Below are 12,367 nucleotides of genomic sequence, written 5' to 3' on the forward strand. Positions count from 1 at the left end.
GACCAGTCCAGGAATCTAACATGTGAGTGCTCACAATTTGTACTCTGAGCTCTGTCCCGTGTCTATTTTTCTGACCAATGCTCAGCATGCATAACCTAGCCAAGCACATTTCCTCAGCCATAAGGGACATCCTGCCTTTCAAGGTGAAGAGAACAGAGCTATTAAGTGGTGGGGATCAAGGACAAACCAAAACATGATCTTCCTGAGGAACAGATGGCCTGTTTACATAGAACGAATTGGTATGTGATAGTCTTGGCTCTTTCCATTACCAGGAGGGAGGGTGAAACTTTAAAAGAAAAAACAGTATTAAAAAGGGTTTATGAATTGGGAAATATGACTAGAAAACCAAAAGGGAAGTCTGAGTCTTAAAGATGTTTTGGGTACATTCAGCACCACAAATTATGCAGAATGGCTACATTTCACTTGGCAGCATTTTACCTTCTAATCCCAAAACCAGATTTGTGTCACGCATTTTACTTCTTTCATTCATACAGAAAACTGAAACTAATTAGCTACATCAGGGAGTATTCTCCAATACTATTCAGACCACAAAATTAGTCATCTGAAACTTTAAAAAACCCTAACAAATAAATCTTTGTGTTTCTGATGAATACTGCAAGCTTATCCACCTTAATGTGTGATGCAACAAATCCCAAAGAATTCACTTAAAAGCTATTCATTGGAAATCCTTGATAACATGGCACTAGGAAAAACCCTGACCAGCCAAATCTTCTAGGTTGAACATGTGCTTATATTTTGTACCAGATATGGGGAATAAAGAGTCAATGCAGATTTATCTTTAAATCAGCAAAATGTTGGCCAAAATATACAGCAATTTTTTATTTAGTTTGCATCTGTTCTTGGTCCTAAATACGTTGGAATAACTGACATGGCTATAAATGGGCAGAACACATTTAAGAGAAAAGACACTCTAGTAAGAGTGTGCTTATTAAGAAGTTATCATCACATCATTTATTCTATTTTAAAATGTCACATAAAACAACTATTCAGATATTCTGTTAACAGAACCAAGAATTAAATTTTAAAAAAGATATTTCTGATGGAAAAAAGTGTTAGGCCTGCCGTTTTCCTAAATTGACACTGACATCTCTCTCTACCATTTTGGCAGATACGCGATATAGTGTATCAAATAATTCATAAAACAGAAGGAAAAAAAAGGCATTTTAAAATATATAAATATTGCATCCGTTTTTCTGGTCTTCAAAAGCTTCCCCCCCACCCTTGCTTTTTACATAAAAATTCAGGTCTTGTCTACTATTTTGGCTTTGGCTTATTGAGGAGCTGGTTAAATTATATTGCATTACAACTACAATGCAGGTGATACTTGACAAATTGAAATAAATTACTTTTGTTTATACTGTGTTCTCAATTAAGTATTAACTAGATAAAAACACGTAATGCCCTACAAACAACTAAAATAAAAGGATTTTTTACTACCGCCTCTTCAATCATTCAAAAATGGAGCACATTTTACCTGGATATCTTTGAGACAGAAATTTGGACACTATGATTGCATTTTTTCCAAAGTAATTCTATAGAATAGAAACTCTTCAAATTGCTCTAATTTAACAGAAATCTAGTGGATTATATATTATATATTGCAGTTTTGTAAAGCAACTACAAATTTAGTTATTTTTTGTGAGATCCAGAATATTTTGAGCTGCCAGCTGTTTCTGTAGTAAAATTTAACACTTATCCTCTTTAATAAGATGACCTGGAAGCATTTTATAGCACTTCTCATGTATAGAGAAGAATTCACACTACTGCCTCTTAAAAAATAAAAAGCTATTCACACCAATCCCAAAGCACCCAATTTATTTATTTTGATTTTTACAAGGAGACCTCAGCAGAAACATGGAAGACTAGAATTTCTATTGGTAATACTTCTCAGTATAGAGCCCAAAACACCTTTCTCAAAAGCAAAATTATTTCAAGCTACTTTATGCTTCATGACAAAAGGAAAAAGGCCAAACCAACAAATTTTACTTTACCAAGACTACTAATGATAAACATACTTTATTTTCTCATTACGCTTCTTTAACTGGAATATGGGACTTGGTTAAAGAACAGTTTTACATGTGGTTTTGATTTTTTCACGTACTTGAATTCCCCTCCTGCTTATTTTTGTGCAAACCTCTCCTAATTCAGTTAATGACTCTATTAAATTTATCTTTCCTTGCTCTAAGTGCTTTTTTATTAATAAAAAAAACACATAAAAAAACTGGGCAAGGCTGGGTGGACCTGGTAACGATCTTCAAATGTGTAAAGGACGGTTATAAAAAGGATGGTGATCAATTGTTTTCCATGTTCACTGAAGGTAGGACAAGTAGTAAGGGCTTAATCTGCAGCAAGGAAGATTTAGGTTAGATATTAAGAAAAACTTTCCAGTTATAAGGATAGTTAAGTACTGGAATAGATTTCCAAAGGAAGTTGTGGAATACCCACAATTGGAGGTTTTTAAGAACAAATTCAAACATCTATCAGGGATGGTGTAGGTGTACTTGGTCCTGCCACACCACAGGGGGCTGGACTAAATGACCTCGAGGTCCCTTCCAGCCCTATACTTCTGTCATTATTTTTGTGGTTGTGCTGCCCCAAAAACTTTAGTCCTGTTAGCCAAAGTAGTAAGAGTCCAGAAACTACTTCTAAACCTGTGGAGTTTTTCGCTTGAGACCATTATGCCAATTTGGAATTGGCCAACCGTTTGTTTTTCTAAGATGACTTTAATGGCAGCCTATTAACATTTCAAAAGCTGATAGTCGTCGATAATGAGTTTAAGCACCACCCAACAAAGTTGCATGTTATTATACACATTTTATATATTGTGCTACAAGTTCTGGCAATACTGAAGAAAAAAAAAAAAGCGGTTACAGTGATTTCTCCTTAGCTGTGCCAACGAATCTGTGTGGACAAGAATAGAAACTTTCCTGATATTCCATTGTATTAGAGATTTGACGTATTTGAAAGAATATGCAGAACTAGTTGTGACTTTGTTTCTCTGTAATTATTCAGATTACTGAGTAAAATATTTATGGATGCTGCTAAAGTCCCTTAGTAAGCAACATTTTTTATTTTTTGTTATTGAGGCTGTCATCATTGCAGAAGAGGACTTGGACAGGGAAAAATAAAATAAGGTATTCCTCTTTTCCTCTTGTAAAAGGAAAAGTGGCATCTCTTTCTGATATCAGCAGAATGTCTTTAATCCTAAATCTGGACTCTGGCTTCACCCCTGTAATTTACCTCTCCCTCTGCTTTCTTGCTGTTGCAAGCAGAGACACTTTTGTTATTCTGTCCCACTGCTGTTCTGCCTGCATTCCTCCTTCCCCTTGCCCCCAACCCCCCCCTAGATTCTGATGGCAGAAGTAATCATTGTGATAATCTAGTCTGACCTCTTGTATAACACAGGCCACAACACTTCCCCAAAATAATTCCTATCTACAGCATATCTTTTAGAAAAACATCAAGATTTTTAAAAAATTAAAAAAATCTTGACTCCACCACAACTTTTGGTAAACTGTTCCAAGTCACCTCAACTTTCTCTTTGTTAAAATAAAAAGATTGAGCTCCTTTAATCTGTCACTATATACAGGCTTATTTCTAATCCTTAAAATCATTCTAGTGGCTCTCCTCTGAACCCTTTACAATTTACTAACATTCTTCCTGAACTGTGGACACCAGAACTAGAAACCATATGCCAACAGCGGTCACACCAATGCCAAATAGAGAGATAAAATAACCTCTCTACTCCTACTCAAGATTCCTCTGTTTATGCATGAAAGGATCATTCTCAGTCTTTTTGACCACAGCTGAACATGTGCTCCCAGTGCAATGCTGATTATTCTCTATCACCTCCAAATCTTTTCAAAGTAACTGCTTCCCAAGAGAGTCCCCCATCCTATAAGTATGGCCTACATTCCTTGTTCCCAGATGTATTCATTTAATCATATTAAAACACACAGTTTGCTTGCTGCCAGCTCACCAAGTGATCCAGATTGCTCTGTATTGGTACCTGTCCTCTTCATTATTTAGCACTCTCAATTCTTGGGTCATCTGCAAACTTTATCAGTGGTGATTTTGTTTTCTTCCAGGTCATTGATAAAAATGTTATACAGTGTAGGGCCAAGAACTGATCCCTGTGAAACCCCAGCAGAACACACCCATTCTACTATGATTTCTCCATTTACAGTTACATTTGGAGACCTATCAGCCAGCTTTTAATTCATTTAATATGTATCAAGTTAATTCTGCATTTTTCTAGTTTTTTAAAATCAAAATGTCATGTGGTACTAAGTCAAATGTCTTACAGAAATCTTAGTGTATTACATCAAGACTATTACCTTTATTAACCAAAACTGGTTTAAAAAAAAATTTAAAGTTAGCAAGGATCTATTTTCCATAAACCTGTGCTGACTGGCATTATATTACTGTCCTTTAATTCTTTATTAAAGGAGTCCCGTATCAGCCATTCCATTATCTTGCCCAAAATAGGGGGCAGGCCGACAGAACTATAATTACCTATTCATCCTATTCACCCTTTTCAAATATTAGCACAACATAAGCTTTCTTCCAATCTTCTGGAACCTCACAAGTGTTCCAACATTTATTGAAAATTCACATAATAAATTCGGCAAGCTCCTCAGACAGCTGTTTTTAAACTCTTGGATGCAAATTATCTGGATCTGATTATTTTAAAATGCCTAACTTTAGTAGCTGCTGTTTAATTTCCTCCTGAGATACTACTGGAATGTAAAGAGTGTTATCATCTGATATGGCTACATTATGTTTTTTCCCAAATACAGAACAGAAATAGTTATTGAATGTTTCTGCCTTATTATGGATAATTCTACCATTTTCATCCGGTAATGTACCACTACTACTGTTATATTGGGAATAAAAAGGAACCTATTTTTAAAAAATCCAAAACCTTCCTTATTGTCCTCAGTTCAGCCGGCCATTGATTTCTCCTTCTGCCCCTTTGTTTTCCTTATCCATTTTTGACAATTCCAAGCTCCTGATTTATATTCATTACTATCAATTTCCCCTTTATTCCATTTTTTTAAAAATAGCTGCCTTCACTTCCCCTCTAAACCAAAGTCAGTTTGTTTTTTAAACCAAGACAGCCTCCTTGGATTGTGGGTTTTTGAGAATCTAGTAAAGTGTTCCTAAACAATTCCCAATTATCATTCATATTTTTTCTGACTGAATTCTTCCTTCCAGCCTTTAATCCTCTCTTTCGAGTTAATAGTTGCAATGGCTGCCTCCGCTGTTGCTCATAGCTTCCAAAAGTGATACCAGAATATGACCAGGATCCTTGTTAATTTCACTGCTAGAAACAAGGATATGAAACAGGGGGAACGCATAGCTCAGTGGTATGAGTACTGGCCTGCTAAACCCAAGGTTGTGAATTCAATCCTTGAGGGGGCCACTTAGGGATCTGGGGCAAAAATCAGTACTTGGTCCTGCTAGTGAAAGCAGGGGGCTGGACTCAATGACCTTTCAAGGTCCCTCCCAGTTCTAGGAGACAGGTATATCTCCTATTATTATTATAATAATGGTAGTGGAAACTGATAAGAATCTTGGTCATTTGCACTCTGCGGCAGCTTGTGGAAGCTGCCTGCAGCAATGCAGGCAGTGGAGCCCTCTGTCAAGTTTGGAAGAGCACTTATCAGCTCAACCTCTGTTGATAAATTACTTTTGCAACCATAAGTGCTAGAACTGTTAAAAGCTTAGATGCTGAAAAAGATGGCAGCCATCCAAGAAAGTTTTCTAATCATCCTGCAAGTGGATTTCTCAAGCCCTGGCTACCCAAGCTCTAAATATATACATATTATGTATACATAAAAAGACACACACAGCTCAATTAACTTGATGGATATAGTGGAAGGAGTTGTTTTTTCTTCATACAAGGGTGGACTGCTGGATTACTGGATATTATTTCTGACAGTTAGCAATATAATTTTATACATGGATTTAATTTTGTGATGTGCTCTGAAGAATTTAATGGGCAAACAATATTTAAATAACTATTAAGAAACTGCAGTGATTTTTTTTAAGCTAAAGATGGTATCTTAAGCTATCAAATCATAGCACTCACTTAAAACATTCTTAAAGTCATTAAAATGTTGATGGAATTCCATTTTACAAAAAGCATAGGCATAATGTAATCAGTAGTCTATAGGCCTTAATTATTAGTTACTCCATCTACAATACTTTAATCAGAGATTGTAGTTGCAGGATGGTCAATACTGAAGATAAAAAGTGTTATTTCAACTCAACAACCTCAGTGTGCTTATATAGCTACATGAAACATAGTATGATCCCTGATCACTAGCTGATAATCCTGAAATATCCAAGTTATTCAACAAGTAGAGCAGTTAAGTACATGAACGTCTGATAAGAGGCATACCAATATTTAGACAAATTAACACAAAAATATTGCCAGAAAGAGACCATGGTATTCATAATACAGTATACTATCCGTTTAGTTAGTGCTATTCAGTTTCTAGAAACTTCCACCTTTAAGTGGTTCCTTATGAAACATCAGTATTAGAATCATGCTGTTCTAACAGAAAATTCCTCAAAAGTAGAGCCAAAGTTTTTGGAAGAACTAGTCTTTTCCCTATTTTATGGTCTTCTTGCTAAAACAGCATTATAGTGATAAGGATTTTAGACGAGCTCTCCACTCTGGGCACATACAGCGAGAATTCGTAAGATTTCTATAACTGAGATATACTGGACTTTATCTACTACAGACAGTCCCAGAACCTCTTCTGAAAAATATACATGGCAAATGTGTACAGAATTATTTACAGAATGCACAGAGGGAATATAAGAGATAGCTGTGCAGGCTGGAGGTGTTGAACATCTGGGGGCTATTTGATAAACATGCTACAGGAACACCCTTTGAGCAGAAAGCTTTGAAAGGTTCATGCCCTCCAGAATTAGCAGAATGGTCATGTTGCAAATTTTATCAGCTAACTTATTTTTTATTAGCAAACCCCAAGGTTCAACAATTTAAACTAGCAGCTACTATTGGCCAAGATCTGATTCCTCAGTGTTGGAAGAGGATATTTTTCACAAAACACAGGAATGGTACAGTGAAACGATTAAGAAAGCAGCTTTTGAGAGTGTTACTTATGAAAGATTGGATAAAGTCTGAAAGAGTGGCCTAATTTTTCAATTTACTGGATTGACTGGAAATTGTTCCTAATATGGCATGAATGGTAAATTATTTTGAACACAAATTATTTCAATGTTTAATCAAACTGTGCCAAGTGGCTGGCCTTCATCCTCATTATTCACAGGCTTGAGAGATTACTTCACTGACTTTCTTGCTTGAAGTATACGTTTTTAAAATCAATAATTCTAGAACTATTAATACAAAAATTGAGTATGTAACTGCGGATTTAGCTATTTTTTTCTGAAATTCAGAATGAATTTGTTACAAAAATATTAAGGAAAAAAAGCACTTGTCTTACAGCACCACCTGACAAAGCAGTAATACCACCACCACCAGTAGTTGATGACATTCAGCAGTTCCAGCACCCAATGAAGCAGGTCGCTAATACCCTGCAAATTCCCCTGGAAGAAGTCAAGGAATCCCATCATAAGCTCCTGGACATACTGCACACTTCTGTTTCAATACGGGTGGCACTGTCAATTAATAAAGCCCTTCTTGAGCCAGCCAAGACCATCTGGCAAACTCCAGAAATGCCTCTTCCATCCCCATGCAAGCGGGCCAATAAACAATACTACATCCAAACCCGGGATTTTAAATTTTTGTTTTTTCATCCAAACACTAAATGCTCTGTTTCAGGGATACACTCCGTGAAAGAAGCAGGGAACATACCAAAGAAGCCACCCCATATACTGAGGGGAAGAAACATCTAGACCTTTCTGGTTGTAAAAGCTACTCTTCAGCAACAATGCAATTCAGGATAGCTAATTGCCAGCTGCTGATGTCAAAATAAAACTACCTGAACTATAAGAAGTTTAATGCTTTTATTGACCATTAGCCACAGGAACCTGGGAACAGTTTAGCACCATGATAAAGTCAGCTCTTGGCAAAGAGATCCCTGCAGATTTTGCTTAATGCAGCAGACACAGGAACCAGGACTGTTTCCTCCACAGTAATAATGAGTTGAGCTTCCTGGCTACAGTTGTTTGGTTTTCTGTGAAGAGTACAAGTGATTGTGGAACATGTGCCTTTTGATGGCCACAGGCTCTTCATAGGCTCCACAGAAGACTCACTTCATATCCTAAAAGGACTATAGGGCAACACTCAGTTCTTCAGGGATACACACACCTGCAATTAAGAAAATTTAGCTGATCTCAATGTGTGCAAAGATCCCATCCTGCTCAATTTTCCATCTTCTGTAGGCCACCGGAACCACTGGCTAAAAGGTTGAGATTTTCTAAAAAGAAGTATGCAACTATCATCCCAGCCATTAATATTGTCCAAATTTCAGCTCTGATTGGTTTGGTCCAAAACACCCGATAACCAGGGTTTTTCAGCTGTATTACACAACTCTCTTTCTTTGGTTTGGACCCCTCTCTCTCTATTCCATCAACCATGGAAGGCTGTAACATCAGACAGATGAGTATTGGAGACCATCTACATCACATTATCTATCCAATTTACCTCCATTCTACCCTCTCATTACCCTTCCCTGTCTCTCTTCAGGAACCTATCTCATGATTATTTGCTGACAAAGGAGATCTTATTGCTCCTAAGTCTAGTGGCCACAGAAACAGTTCCACTTCAACACCAGGGAAAAGTTTCAACTCAACATATTTTCTTATACTCAAGAAAAACAGGGGATGGAGGCCAATGCTAGATCTCAGACAACTGAACAGGCATGTCAGACATCTGAAATTCAGGATGATGTGCCTAGCAGCTATAATCCCCTCCCTGGAATCTGAGGACTGGTTTGCGATCCTCAATTTCAAAGATGCCCCCTTCCGTGTAGCATTTTATCCATCTCACAAAAAGGATTTCTTCGTATCACATTCAATCATAACCATTACCAGTACTGGGTATTATCCTTTGACCTGTCTTCTGCCCTACAGATGTTCTTAAAAATCATGGCAGTTATACCTTCCTGACGGAGAGGTCATTGAATTTCTACTATAAAAGTCTGATCTTTTTCCCCCTTAATTTCATTAGGCCATTATAAAACTTCATTTGAATGTAAAAACAAGAAATGCCTAAGACATTAACAACAGCACAGAATTCAGATGGTTTCTTACACTTCGCTGGGAAAGTGGAACCAAGCAGTTATACAAGAAACTTCTTCAGATTTTGCTGCACTTGAAGAGTTCCACAAATCTGAAATTCATTAATGATTGTTAAAGTCGTGGTTTTGGTTTGTTTTTTAATAAAGATAAATCTGGTGATGACTTCACTTTATGGTGCTATCTTAAATCTAGCTGTGTATTAGGTGTAGAAACACTTTGGAAGAATTTACTGGTCTATCAAACACTGGTCTAAACCAAGTGAGAAACTTTTTTCTATTCTTACAAAAGATGTTTGTGGCAGCTTCTTTACAATCCCAGAGATTTCAGTATACAGTAAAAGTTTTTTTATCCAGAAAGTTGGGGAAATGAGGGGTTGCCAGTAACTGAAAAAATCTGGTTGACTAAAAGGGAGGGAGTTTGGGTGCAGGGCTGGGGGTGGAGTTGGCCAACGGGAGCTGCGGGGGCAGCACCTGCGGGCAGAGGCAGCAAGCAGAGCCAGCTAGCCGTGCCTCGGCCTAGGAACAGCAGGGACAAGTCACCGTTTGTAGGGAGCTGCCCGAGGTGAGCGCCCTCAGATCCAGCACCCCGATCCCCCCTCCTACACCCCAACCCCTTGCCCCGATCCCCCTCCGGCACCCAAACTCTCTCCCAAAGCCTGCACCCCACATCTCCTTCCATCCCCAAACCCCTGGTGGCAGTTCCTCTGCCTAGGAGTAGCAGGGACATGTCGCCGCTTCCAGGGAGCCAGGCAGAAGCAGGTAGGGAGCCTGTGAGCCCCATGCCAACCGGACTTTCTACGAAGATTAGAAATGCTAGTTTATAGAGCTTTCAGGTTGGTACAGGGCTGTATAACACAGCTTTTACTGCACATAGTTTCCACATATTAAAAAAAGTCATTTTTTTAAACTTGTACTGTACACAAGGTAGCACATCATATACGTCCCTTAGCCAAATTACTGCTACCTAGTAAACCTTGTAGCTTTCAGTTTATAATATTTGGGATATACTTTATAGGAGCAGTTCCCAAACTGTGGGTTGCAACCCCGTTGGCTTATGGATCCAACAGGCCAGATTTGGCCCACGAGACAACACAGTCTCTCCCTGAATGGGTCTGGATCTTCTCCACAGACACCGTGCCAGGAGGCCTCCATTTTGATCTACAAAATGGCAGCCTCTGCACAGTCTGACCTCACATGTGGTGCATTTGAGGTCATGCTATGCAGAGGCCACCATTTTGTAGATCAAAATGGAGACCTCCTGGCATGGTGTGACCTAGTCACAGGTATCATGTGTGAGAGGTCATGTTTTGTGGAGGCTGCCATGTTGTAAAACGGTGGCTTCCTGGTGTAGCATTTGTGGAGCCGATCTGGACACGCTGTCTGTGCAGAGGTGACAGTGCAGATGTCATTTTGCCATTTGCACCATTTAGTTGTGCAAGCATCTAGCTAAGAAACTTGAATCCAGAAGACTTATCTGTGGACAGCAGCTTTTACAGAACATCCTTTCTGCTTGAGCTCGTAGGAACTTGTGCTAGCCTTTTCTGAGATGGGAATCTGCAATGGCTTGTCAGTTGCTTAAGGCAGGGACTGTATCTTCTTTTCTGGCATTCAATGAAGAATTATTGTGAGTCATTGTCTCTGTGCTGCCCTAATATAACCAGGCAGGGCATTCCTAAGTCCAAGCCTTATTTGCTTAACAGTGAATTTGTAATAAGAGCCACAATGAACTCATTTTTATGCAGCATATCTGCTTCAACCTCCAGCAGTGACGCTAGTAATGCAGTTATGAATGAAAAACAAGAGCGCAAGGAACACACTCACAAATATGATCAGGCTTTCTTTGAGTATGGCTTCACTGGTGGTGTTGTCAAGAATGAAGAAAGGCTAACATGCCTGCTATGGCACACATGGTTATCTAGCAAAAGCGTGAAGACTAAAACTCTTGGAAACTTTTCACAAGTAACAGAAAAAACAAGGTCATTTTCCACTGCCAGAAAGAAGAGCCATAACCATCTGACCACACTCCAAAGGCCTCATTTGAGCTGAGTTACTGTACTGCACAGGCCAAGAAGCCTCACCAAATTGGAGAGTCTTTGATTTTGCCAGCTGTAATTGATATGGTGAAGATAACAAGGGAAAACAAGGGAAGCGAACTCAAAGCTGTACCACTCTCCATCAACACAGTGAAGGACGGAAACAATTGCAGCAGATCAGAAATACAATGGTGGAGCATCTGGGGGAGGAAAAAAAAAAAAAAAAGATGCTTTTGCTTTTCAAGCTGATGTGACCATTGAGGGTCATGATGCGTATTTCTTGGTTTTTCTGAAATACACATGGGAGGATGCAGTTCCCAAAGATATTCTGTTCTGTCTCCCTCTGCCTGAATGCAAGACGTCATGAGGAATGTTCGATGTGCTACATGCAAGACAAAAATATCCCACATGATGGACTTTTGCATAGATGGGAGCTCCATCTATGGTAGGCCACAAAGCTGGTCTCCATGCCTTAGTAAAGAAAGTTGCACTGTCTGCTATGTGGATGCACTGCATGATTCACAGGGTATGGCTACACTTAGAGCTGCACAGTGCTGCCGCGGCAGCGCTTTGAAGTGTGAGTGTGGTCGCAGCACCAATGCTGGGAGAGCGCTCTCCCAGCGCTGCACGTACTCCACCTCCCCGTGGGGATTAGCTTGCAGTGCTGGGAGCCGTGCTCCCAGTGCTGGGGCAGTATTTACATTGGCGCTTTGCAGCGCTGTAACTTGCTGCACTCAGGGGGGTGTTTCTTCATACCCCTGAGTGAGAAAGTTGCAGCTCTGTAAAGCGCCAGTGTAGCCAAGCCCAGAGAGATTAACTGTCATGTAAAGATCAGAGTCCAGAGCTAGGTCAGTAAGTCTTGTCTACTGTGAACTACATCAAGACTCAGCCTTTTCAGGCACATCTATTTGCAAAACAGAAGACTGGGGAGAAGAGGGGTGTTGATCATGTTGTCTTCTTGTTCCACACTGAAGACTGTTGACTCAAGAGGAAAAGTACTGTGACAATTTTTTGAACTGAGAAGCTGAGTGCCTATGCAATGGACTGCAAAGAGTGAATTAATTTTCTATATGACCA

General features: G+C 39.2%; 1 protein-coding gene across 2 annotated transcripts in view; it reads right to left on the reverse strand.

Moving 5' to 3' along the window:
* Nucleotides 1-12,367, reverse strand: part of ADSS2 (adenylosuccinate synthase 2) — a 67,890-nt gene that overhangs the window by 42,714 nt on the left and 12,809 nt on the right. The gene's annotated exons all lie outside the window — the stretch shown is intronic.

This window comes from Gopherus evgoodei, chromosome 3, assembly GCF_007399415.2.
Source record: "Gopherus evgoodei ecotype Sinaloan lineage chromosome 3, rGopEvg1_v1.p, whole genome shotgun sequence".
Lineage (NCBI taxonomy): Eukaryota > Metazoa > Chordata > Testudines > Testudinidae > Gopherus > Gopherus evgoodei.